The sequence below is a fragment of the Aotus nancymaae genome, unplaced genomic scaffold, assembly GCF_030222135.1.
Source record: "Aotus nancymaae isolate 86718 unplaced genomic scaffold, 86718_ANA_hifiasm-v0.15.2.pri h1tg000057l, whole genome shotgun sequence".
NCBI classification, from domain to species: Eukaryota; Metazoa; Chordata; class Mammalia; order Primates; family Aotidae; genus Aotus; species Aotus nancymaae.
In genome coordinates, this window is record NW_026988471.1 from 52848281 (window position 1) to 52859948 (window position 11668).

At 42.8% G+C, this 11668-nt stretch overlaps 1 non-coding gene and 1 pseudogene across 1 annotated transcript; one reads left to right on the forward strand and one right to left on the reverse strand.

Moving 5' to 3' along the window:
• Positions 1 to 3696: 3696 nt before the first annotated feature.
• LOC105734346 (ferritin light chain-like) lies at positions 3697 to 4222 on the reverse strand (annotated as a pseudogene).
• Positions 4223 to 5861: 1639 nt separating this feature from the next.
• On the forward strand, positions 5862 to 5923 carry LOC135269807 (U7 small nuclear RNA). The gene has a single exon (XR_010338059.1). It is a non-coding gene; the product is annotated as a U7 small nuclear RNA (small nuclear RNA).
• The last annotated feature ends 5745 nt before the right edge of the window (positions 5924 to 11668 follow it).

Consider the following 11668-nt stretch of genomic DNA (forward strand, 5'->3'; position numbering starts at 1 on the left):
TCTGGTCCTGTGTTAGTTTGCTGAGAATGAAGGTTTCTAACTTCATCCATGTCCCTGCAAAAAACATGAACTCATCCTTTTTTATGGCTGCATATGGTGTTTATGTGCCACATTTTCTTTATCTAGTCTATCATTGATGGGCATTTGGGTTGGTGCCAAGTCTTTGGTATTGTGAACAGTGCTGCAATGAACATATGTGTGCATGTGTCTTCTTAGTAGAATGATTTATAATTCTTTGCATATATACCTAGTAATGGGATTGTTGGGTCAAATGGTATTTCTGGTTCTAGATCCTTGAGGAATTGCCACACTGTCTTCCACAATGGTAGAACTAATTTACACTTACACCAACAGTGTAAGAGCATTCCTATTTCTCCACATCCTCTCCAGCATCTGTTGTTTCCTGACTTTTTAATGATTGCCATTCTATCGGGCGGATGTGAGATGGTATCTCACTGTGGTTTTGATTTGCATTTCTCTGATGATCGGTTCAATCTTTTTTTCTCTCGGTAAGCACAGGATGATGTTTTCTGAAGTATCTCACTGTGGTTTTGATTTGCATTTCTCTGATGATCGGTTCAATCTTTTTTTCTCTCGGTAAGCACAGGATGATGTTTTCTGAAGTTCCCTTATCTACTTAAACTCTGGACCCACCAAAGAAGAAAACAGTTACTTCTGGTCCCTTCTCTGAGTTTTTATTAACTGAACTCAAATCACAGGAAGAAAGATCGAAGTCTGTCAACGCTGCTGGATGGACAGACTTTTGCCACAAACGATTGTCTTCTCAGCAGATCCAATAGACTTTGTCCCAGGCCATTGTATGTTCTTCAGTCCCATTGAATTCCCCTAGAAATCATTTACTACTCTCCTATAATCATCCACTCTTCCCCATCTCCCTTCCCCTAAAAAGAAGGGCATATAGCCATCTGTAATTCATTGCATAGTTGGGAGACACTGTAGTTTTTCTCTGCACATGCTAATAAATTTGCACACCATTTCCCCTGTTAATCTGGCTGGGCACAGTGGTTTACTTCTGTAATCCCAGCACTTTGGGAGCCAGCGGCTGGTGGATCACTTGAGCCCAGCAGTTTGAGACCACCTTTGCAAGATAGTGAGGGTCTGTATCAAAAAAAAAAAAAAAAAAAAAAGATAGTGAGACTTCATCTCTATAAAATATATTTTTTTTAAATTAGCCAGGTATGGTGGTGCTTGCCTGTGGTCCCAGCTACTCAGGAGGCTGAGGTAGGAGCATGGCTTGAGCCTGGTAAGTTGAGGCTACAGTAAGCCATGATCACACCACTGCACTCTAGCCTAGGTGACAGAGGGAAACCCTGTCAAAAAAAAAAAAAAATCTGCCTCTTATCAGTTGATTTTTCAGTGAACCTTCAGAGGGTGAAGGGGAAGTTTTCCCTTCACTCCTACAAAGACCACAGAGGTGAAGTACTATTTTCATCACACATATCAAGGGTACATGCTACCGGCATGGCTTCTCACTGTCGATGTTTATCTTGACGACCTACCTACCTAAGATTCATATTTGCCAGCTTTCTTACATTTTATTTTATTTTATTTTATTTATTTTTTTGAGACGGAGTCTCACTCTGTCACCAGGCTAGAGAGCAATGGCGTGATCTCAGCTCACTGTAAACTCCACCTCCCAGGTTCAAGCGATTCTTCAGCTTCAGCCTCCTGAGTAGCTAGCACTACAGGCACATGCCACCACACCTGGCTAATTTTTCATTTTTAGTGGAGATGGGGTTTCACCATCTTGGCTAGGCTGGTCTCTAACTCCTGACCGGAAGTGATCTACCTGCCTTGGCCTCTCAAAGTGCTGGGATTACAGGCGTGAGCCACTGTGCCCAGACACATTTTGTTACTTTCTTTTTTTTTTTTCAGTCCAGAGGTCATATATGTATATGCATGAATTCATAGGGAAGAGGGAACCCAGCAGCTCAGGCTCCTTCCCACTGGTTCTCACCCAGTGTCTTCTCTGGGTGAAGCTGGCTGGTGCTTTAGTTGAATCCAGGTAACTTTCTCTTTGGCTTCCTTCTTTTTTTGATCATTTTCCTTCATGCGTTTCTGGAAGCTATCTTGGCTCATAGAGGGTTTAATGGGCTCAATATCTGCATTAATTCTCTTGGCAGGAATCTTGCCCTTGTTTGTTTACAGCAATGCCAACAGAATGCTAGGAACATTGTAGACTCTTCCAGTTTTGCCATGGTAGCACTTGTGGGGCATTCCTTTTTGAACAGTGACCATTCCCTTGATGTCTACAATATCACCTTTCTTACAGACTTGTTCCCAGAACCAAGCCGGGTCCAACTGCTTTTCTCAAGGCCCACCAATAACGAGAAGCAGACAGACTAGGAAGGAAGGGTTATTGCTGTAACCAGATACAGGGAGAAGGCTGGAGATAATTCCACCAGACCAACTCAAAGTGCTACAATTTCCTTTTTTCTTTTTTTTACAGATGGAGTCTTGCTCTATTGCCAGGCTGGAGTGTAGTGGCACGATCTTGGCTCACTGTAACCGCTGCCTCCTGGGTTCAAGCAATTCTCCTGCCTCAGCTTACCAAGTAGCTGGGACTACAGGTACATACCACCACGCTCACCTAATTTTTTTGTATTTTTAGTAGAGATGGAGTCTCACCATGTTGGCCAGGATGGTCTTGTTCTCTTGACCTCGTGATCTACCCGCCTTGGCCTCCCAAAGTGCTGGGATTACAAGCATGAGCCACTGCACCTGGCCTATAATTTTCTTAGTGCTTATGTAGGTTGAGGTTATGAACCTAAGTGCAGTATAGCATTTGCCTAAGTCTATTGTTAACTAATTTTGTTTCAACTATAAAGTCAGAGGCAAAAAATGCTTGCTAGGTCCAATTAAGCTGTGAGGGTCCCAGTACCTTCAAGGCCTTTCTACTGTGGTATACTGGAGTGATTATTTCTATCTTATCTCCTTTACAGCTTGGTTGGAAGAGCTGCCTTAGACTCTCCAATGAATCTTTTCAAACAGCCGCCTCTGTTACCTTGACTTGTCTCAGATTCTGTCGACTCTAGATGGGTCCTGACATTAGGAATGTGAGACTGTCTCTATTATTTTGGTTTGCTCCCATGCAATGCTCCTGCTGACAATATGTTTCATTTCTAGCTTTGATGTCTGGGCATTGATTTCCCTAGGTTTAATTATTTGCTCAATGTTACGGCAGCACTGTGGAAATCAGTCTGTGTAACTGCAGTGCTATGCAGGCCTGTCTGTGCAACTGTCAGGGACAATTGGTCTGACACATGTTTGCATATACAAAGCTAAAGGAACAACTTAATGTTTTCTAAGAGGCCTAGAGAACATCTATTGGGTGCCTCTCCTCTTTCTGTTTGTGCTCATTATTTTGGCAAATTACTGGAAGATGGTAGTTCCACCCAAAACGCCATTTTATTACTTTCAAAATATGTGTTCGTTCTTTCTTTTCTTTCATTTTCTCTCTCTCTCTCTCTTTCTCTATCTCTTCTTTCTTTTCTTTTCTTTCTTTCTTTTCCTTTTTTTTTTTTTTTTTTTTTGCTTCAAAAAGCTTTATTTCCATTTGGTCCAAGGCTTGTTAAGGTAGTTAGAAAGCTGCCTAATGGCTGCAGGGAGAGGCTTAGGCAGAAGCCGTGTTACTTTACAAGGGCCCATTCAGAAGTCTCTGGGCTCAATAGACTCTTAGTCCTTCTTGAGAGTGAGTCTTTTAAAGAGATATCGCCCATTCCAGCCTGCGGCCCGGCCTGCCTGGGAGGTTGGTCAGTTGTTCACCCATCTTCTTGGTGAGTTTCACTTCCTCATCTAGGAAGTGATGCTCCGGAAGGTCACAGCGATGGGGGTCCGTGCGGGCAGAACCCAGGGCATGAAGATGCAAAAGGGCCTGGTTCAGATTTTTCTTCAGGGCCATGGCGGCTTCCCTGGCGTCCAGGGTTTTACCCCACTCATCTTCATCTGGCTTCTTGATGTCCTGGAAGAGAGCGCGGCCGCCACGCTGGTTTTGCATCTTTAGGAGACGCTCATAGCCCTCGCGCTTCTCCTCGGCCAATTCACGGAAGAAGGGGCTTGTGCCTTCCAGAGTCACATCATGGCGGTCGAAATAGAAGCCCAGAGAGAGGTGGGTGTAGGAGGCGTGTAGGCATACATGGACCAGGTGGTTGACGGCTGCCTCCACCACGGTGGACTAATTCTGATGAATCTGGGAGCTCATGGTTGGTCGGCAAGAAGGAGCTAACCACAGAAACGGTGTTGGCAGGTGCCATAAGCAGGAGACGGCCGAGAAGATGGTCCCAGAGGTTCCAAGTGGAGAGGAAATGGGAGGGCGGTAGGAGGCTGGAGGAAAGAGGCCCTAGATCTGTTCCATCCAAATACTGCTGGAGCAGGAGACAGATCCGCAGGACCGCTGAACTGCCATTATTTTTTTTCATGTTTATACATTTCCAAAATAATGTTTCTAAAAAATAACTGACCTTTAGTGCTCCCAGCCTCATTGTTTTCCTTTCCCAAAGTTTCCTTTAGTAGAAATATGAACAAGTTCACCTAAATTAGTCATTGAAGCTCTCCAACTTCCTTTTCCTTTTCATTATGAATGTCAAGTCTGTGCCAATCATTGTGTGCTGTGACAGTGACCACAACATACTCTATGCCCTTAAGAAACTCATCCCCTAGGAAGTGGCCAAAGCAGTCAGGGGCGCAGACACAGTGTGACACGTGCTATAATAGAGGAAGTTCAGCAGGTCATGTCTCATTGGTGTCAGGGAAGGTTGTTGGAGGAAGGCACTTCTAAGCAGGGACCTGAATGAGAAGGAGTTAGCCAGTTAAAGCTGGAAAGAGGGTAAGAAAGAGTTCCAGGCAGAGAAAGTGGATTCCACAAAGACTAGTGAGAGAAACCATTGCATGTATTATGTTGCGTATTCAGGTAGTTTAGGAGGAGTGAAGCCCAAGGCAAACTGATCAGTGTGAACAAAGAAAAGTAGCTCAGAGCAGTCTGAGCTTTGTGAGGTCTGCAAAAAAAACTCTTAGAGATGTTAAGTGTGGGAGATAGGGTCTTGCTTTGTTTCCCAGGCTGGAGCTCAGTCGTGTAATCAAGGCTCACTGCAGCCTTGACCTCCCAGGCACAAGTGATCCTTCAACTTCACCCTCCCAAGTACTTGGGACCTCAGGTATGTGCCACCATGCCTGGATAATTTTTTTTTTTTTTTTTTTTTTTTTAATAGAGACAGGGTCCCACTGTGTTGTCCAGGTTTGTCTCAAACTCCTGGGCTCAAGCGAACTTCCTGTCTCAGCCTCCCAGTGAGTTCAGATTACAGGTGTGAATAAACGTGCCTGGCCTATCCACACATTTCTATATGAATTTCCTTTTAGGAGATTAAGGGGTTGGGGGGATGATGAAAATTATGTGTTATATTAGGTTTTGCCTAATGGGTGAGAACCACCGGTGTAGACCATGCTGAAGACAAACAGGAGCCCCTGAAAACGTTCAAGCAGGGGAGTGACATAGTCAGACCTGCATTTTGGGAAGATCACTCTGGCTGTCATGTGGAGAACAGATTGTAAGGAGCCAACCAAGGTAGCATGAAGACCAGCTGGATGGCTGTTGCAGTAATCCAGGTGAGAAATGATGGTGGCCTGAAGTAAGGTGTCAGTAATAGAAATAAAGAACATAATGATTTTTTCTCCTTAGATTATCTAGCTTTGCTTTTCCCAGAAGTATATGCTGTTAAGACCAAATGAATGATAATATTTCAGACATCGTGAAAGATAACAGGGAAATACAGTTTTGTGTTGCATAATGACATTTTGATCAATGACAGACCAAATATGATAGTGGTTCCATAAGACTATACTAGTAGTGTTACAGCTTTTTTAGAATTTGTCTGGCAGGCTTTCAAGTTTTTGCTGGCAAGACCAAAATAAAAGACTTCCAGCACTTTGGGAGGCCAAGGTGGGCAGATCAGTTGAGGTTAGGAGTTCAAGACCAGCATGGCCAACATGGTGAAACCCCATCTCTACTAAAAATACAAAAATTAGCCAGGCATGGTGGTGGGCACCTGTAATCCCAGCTACTCAGGAGGCTGAGGCAGGAGAACTGCTTGAACCCAGAAGGCGAGGTTGCAGTGAGCCGGGATCATGCCACTGCATTCCAGCTTGGGCAACAGAGTGAGACTCCATCTCAAAATAAATAAATAAATAAAAGACTATTAATATTGCATTTTTATTGTACCTTTTCTATATTTAGGTACGTCTAGATACATGAATACTTACCACTGTGTTACGGTTGCCTATAGTATTTAGTATAGTAACATGCTGTACAGGTTTGTAACCAAGGAGTGATAAGCTCTACCGTATCACCTGGGTGTGTAGTAGGAAATACCATGTAAGTTTGTCTAAGTGCAGTCTAAGATGTTTGCACTACGATGAAATTGCTCAGCAATGCATTTCTCAGAACATATTCTCAATGTTAAGTGACACATGATAGTATGTTTACATCAGGGATATTTCCCATATTTTTCAAATCGTATCAGTAGTGTAATGGTTAAGAGCCTAGACTCTGTTTACGAGGTTTGAGTCCTCACATTCTGACATTTAAGAGCTCCAGTCTTGGGCAAATCACTTAATTTCTCTAGGCCCCAGTTTCTTTTTCAGCAAAATGGGGATTTCAACTGTTGCTACTATGTTATAATTTCATGAGGATAGGTATTCACTTTATCTGCTTTTTAGACCAGCCCGGACGCTAGCTAGAGACAATGTCAAAAGCAAATTTTTCTGTTATCTTTTGAGTATGGGTATTGAATTTATACTCGACCCTCTACATGATCACAGTTTGACCCATTTGTGACAAATTTCAGACAATTCTAAGATTAGAATGGCTGCCTATATTTTGAGGTTATAGAAGAGAGTGAACTTATCTGTTAGCACCAGGCTTTAACCCAATGGTAGATGTTTTCTTTTTATAATTTGTTAACATTTTGGGGGATGATGGAGAAGTACCTTCTAAGGACTTGAGAATGAGGAAATTAGATTGCCCTCTGAGAATAAACTGTCAGATTAGAGCAGAAAAATATTAAATTTTCTGAAGGAGACAGACTGACCCTTAGGCCAGGTAAAATGTCAATAATAGGATTGAATATATATTAATATATCTAAAAATATCAGTCAAAAAAGGATTGATTGACCTAGGTAAACATATAGATAAAACTGGCAGTACCTCTCCAAGCTCAGAGTAGGGGAAAGAAAGTCTTCCTTTTTTTTTTTTCAAGGCAGGATCTTTCTCTGTCACCCAGGCTAGAGTGCAGTGGCATGATCTTGGCTCACTGCAGCCTCCACCTCCTGGGTTCAAGCGATTCTCCTGCCTCAGCCCCGCCAAGTAGCTGGGATTACAGGAGCACGCCACCACACCTGGCTAATTTTTGTATTTTTAGTACAAACGGGGTTTCGCCATGTTGGCCAGGCTGGTCTTGAGTTCTTGACTCAGGTGATCCGCCCACCTTGGCCTCCCAAAGTACTGGGATTACAGTGTGAGCCACTGCGCTCTGCCCAAAGTCCCTTTTGCTATGTAAAATAACACTCACAGTTTCTGTGGGCATCTTTGGGGGCCTTATTCAGTGTGCGACAGGGTCTTTTAGCCCATTTCTATATATTTGATTATCTTTATTCTTAATACCGAGCAGGATTCAAATTATGATTTGACTTCCCATGTAGGCTGTCTACAGGGAGAAAATGCACAGAGCATTCACATCTTGAAGTTTCTGTCCCCATGACAGAGATTTCTCTAAGTTAAGTTAGTAAAGTGTCTTCTGATGGTGAATTGGCTTCTCTTTGCCTTGACTTCAAGGAGAAAATGCACTAATTAGCAAGTGAGAAAATTCTGGTCCGTGGGAGAGTTTAATTTCTCATTGTAAATGAATAAAGTGGCATTTGGATGTCTACCTCCCATCTCTCAGGGCCTGCACCCAGGACATTGGCAGGACTGTTTCTAGGTCATATCCTGAAAACTGGACATCCAGTTGTGGTGATCTGATACCTTGTGCATGGTGCCTGCAATCTTCCCTGGATGATGCCTTGACCACTTCACCATCAGGCCCCTCTCCTCTGATTTCTAAATCACTCACTTAAGAGGACTTAGTCAAAGTTCCTAATTTATATATATATATATATATAAATATATATATATATATATATATAATTTTACATTGAGCTTCTGGTCAAAAGACCTAATTAACATTTTTTTAATGTAGAGAAAAAGTCCTTTAAAAAATATTTCAATGGACATTAGAGTTTTATTTTGTTTTTTGAGATGGGATCTCCCTCTGTCACCCAGGTTGGAGTGCAGTGGTACAATCTTGACTCACTACAGTCTCCACCTCCCAGGCTTAAGTGATCCTCTGGCCTCAGCCTCCCAAGTACCTGGGATCACAGGCGCCTACCATCACGCCTGTCTAATTTTTTGTATTTTTGGAAGAGACGGGGTTTTACCATGTTGCCCAGGCTGGTCTCAAGCTCCTATTCTCAAGTAATCCACCTGCCTCAGCCTCCCAGATTGCTGAGATTACAGGCATGAGCCACCACACCAAGTTTGTTTTGTTTTTTTTGAGACAGGTTCTTGTCCCGTGACCCAGGCTGAGGTGCAGTGGTACAATCATGGCCCACTGCAGCCTCAACCTCCTAGGCTCAAGCGATCCACCCACCTCTGCCTCCTGAGTAGTTAGGACTACAGATGTGAACCATTATGCCCAGTTAATTTTTAAATTTTTCGTAGTGATGAGGTCTCACAATGTTGCCCAGGCTAGTCTTGAACTCCTGGCCTCAAGTGATCCTCCCACCTCAGCCTCTCAAAGTGCTGGGATTACAGGCATGAGCCATAATGCTCAGCCTAAAACATGCTTTTGATTAACTTAAAAAGTGAATACAATATATAGTAAAATTGAAATCAGAGTGCTTTTGAAACAATTGAAATGTAAGACTCTTAAGCCAGATGGTTATCAATGGTCATATCAGAAGATTGAAAATATCAATATTATAAATATCAATAAGAAACTTGAAAATTCTTTCAGGAATGTGAAGGTGACTTACAGCCAGCAGGTGCTTTTCACCATGTGCATCAAGCAGATTGGAATAAATATTTCCCCAGGGTGTAACAATCTCCGAAGCTTTCTCTCCTACACAGTGAAATGACTACAATTTAATATTCAGTGTTACCAACACCTTCCCTTACATAATAAGGAAATTAAAGCATAAAGTCGGAAAAACAAGCTGGATATATTGAAACAAGTCTGGATCAACACTTCCTGGAAGGTGGGAGGACAAATTTATTCTAACCTCTGAGCCTTCTGATTCAAGCATTTGTTCTGTTGTCCTTGGCCTAGGATGCCCTTCTTTTTGGCCTGGAAACACCTCCTTATTCTCCAGGATTCACATTAAATATCAGCTTCTCTGTGAAGACTTCTTTCACTCTAAGGGCAAGTTGACCCTTTTTCCGTCTTCTTTGCTAACAGTGCATACTCTGTATTTTTTGCAAATATATCTTACTTTCTAATATATGTGAGCTTCTTGAGGGCAGGGATTTAAATATATATATGTATTTTATTTACTTAACATAGTACTTATTAAGTGCCAGGTGCACTACATAAGCATCACATAAGTGTTCAGTTAGTTAATCCTTGTCATAGTCCCATGAGGTTTATTATCATCTCCATTTGGTAGATGAGGAACCTGAAGTGCAGAGTGTTTGGTAGCTTTATTCCTCTCTGTTTCACCAGAACCTAAAGGTGATTCTTTGCCTATAGTAGGCATTCATTGATTCAATAAATCTTCATTGAATACTTAATGTATATATATAGGTACTCTTCTAAGTGCCAAGATACAGCAATGAAAAAAGATGAAAAAAACCCCACCCTTCTGGAGCTCATGTTTTGGTTGGCAGACATTGGTTAAAAAAAAAAAAAGATAAATAAAATAAATGTTTGTTCCATAGGTGGCAATAAATTCAGCAGAAAAAAAAAAGCCAGGAACGGGGAAAAGGAGCGCTTGGAGTTGCAATTTTAGATGGGTTAACAGGGAAGGGCTCAGTGAGAAGGAGGTATTTGAGGGAAGGAGGTGAGTGACTAAGTGAGTGAGTGAGTGAGTGAGTTAGTCATGTCTGGGGGAAGAACATCCCAGGAACAGCTAGTACAAAGGTCCTGAGGTGCCTGGAATGTTCAAGGAACAGTAAAGGGTGGGGAGCGTGCTCCTAGAATAGAACAGGCAAGCGGGAAAGAAGTAGAGGGTAAAGCTGGGAGGCAATGGGCAGTGAGCAGAGCATGTGGGGCTTTAAAATAATTTTTAGAGTTGAACTTTTACTAAAAATATCTTTGGAGGTTTTTTTTTTTTAAATCAGCCTACATCATGCTTCAGTTTTTCTTTTCTCCTTTATTTCTTTCCTTCTTTCTTTTCTTTTTTCTTTTCTTTCTTTCTTGACACAGGGTCTCACTCTGTGACCCTGGCTGGAGGGCAGTGGTTTGATCTCAGCTCACTGCAACCTCTGTGTCCCAGGTTCAGGCGATCCTTCTGCCTCAGCCTCCCTCGTAGCTGGGACTACAGGTGTACACCACCACGCCTGGCTAATTTTTGCATTTTTTGTAGGGATGGAGTTTCATCATGTTGCCCAAGCTGGTCTCGAACTCCTGGGCTCAAACCATCCACCCGCCTTGGCAATTCCAAAGTTCTGGGATTACAGGCGTGAGCCACCACATCCAGCCCTTTGCAGAGTTTGGAGGATTTTTGAGCATAAGAGTGACCCTCTTGAATTTATGTTTTTATCAGTATCACTCAGGCTTCTGTGTTTTCTATTTGTTTTCTGTTTTTTTGTGTGGATTTTTTTTGAGACAGGGTCTCGCTTTGTTGTCCAGGCTGGAGTACGGTCTGTAATCATAGCTCACTTCAGTCTCAGACTCCTTGGGCTTACGAGATCCTTGTGCCTTGGCCTCCCAAAGTGCTGGGATTACAGTCATGAGTCACTGTGCCTGCCCCAGGCTTCTGTGTTGAGAAGAATCTGAACATGTCAAAGATGGAAGCTGGGAGACTGGTTGGGAGGCTCCCACAGTAATTTAGGTGAAAGACAGCAGTGGTAGTAGTGGAGGTGGTGAGAAGTGGTCAGATTCTGGACGTATGCTGAAGGTTCATCAGACAGATCTGCCAATAGGTCAGATGTGAGGTGTGGGAGGCAAAGAAGTGTACAGTACGTCTTCAAGGCTTTGAACTCTGCAACTGGGGAAGAGTAGAAAAGGAATGGGGGTTTGGTGGTAAGGCAGTGGCAAGCGACAATCAGGAGTTCAGTTTAGGAGTTGTTAAACTTGAGCTGTCTATTATCCAAGTGATAATATTAAGGAGATAGCTGGATATGTGAATCTGGGGTTTAGGAGAGACATGCAAACTGGACACTGTTAGTACATCCTAGATGAGAGTTAAAGCCATGAGACTAGAGGAGATTACCAAAAGCGTCAGTGAAGACAGGAAAAAGAAGAGGTGCAAGGGCTGAATCTTGGGATGCTCCAAGTTTTGGAGGTTGGAGAGTTAAAGAGGACCCAACACAGAAGACTGATAATGAGCAGCCAGAGAGATAAGGGAAAGACTAGGTATGTGTCCTCCTAAAAGGCTTATGGAAAGTGGTTCAGGAGGA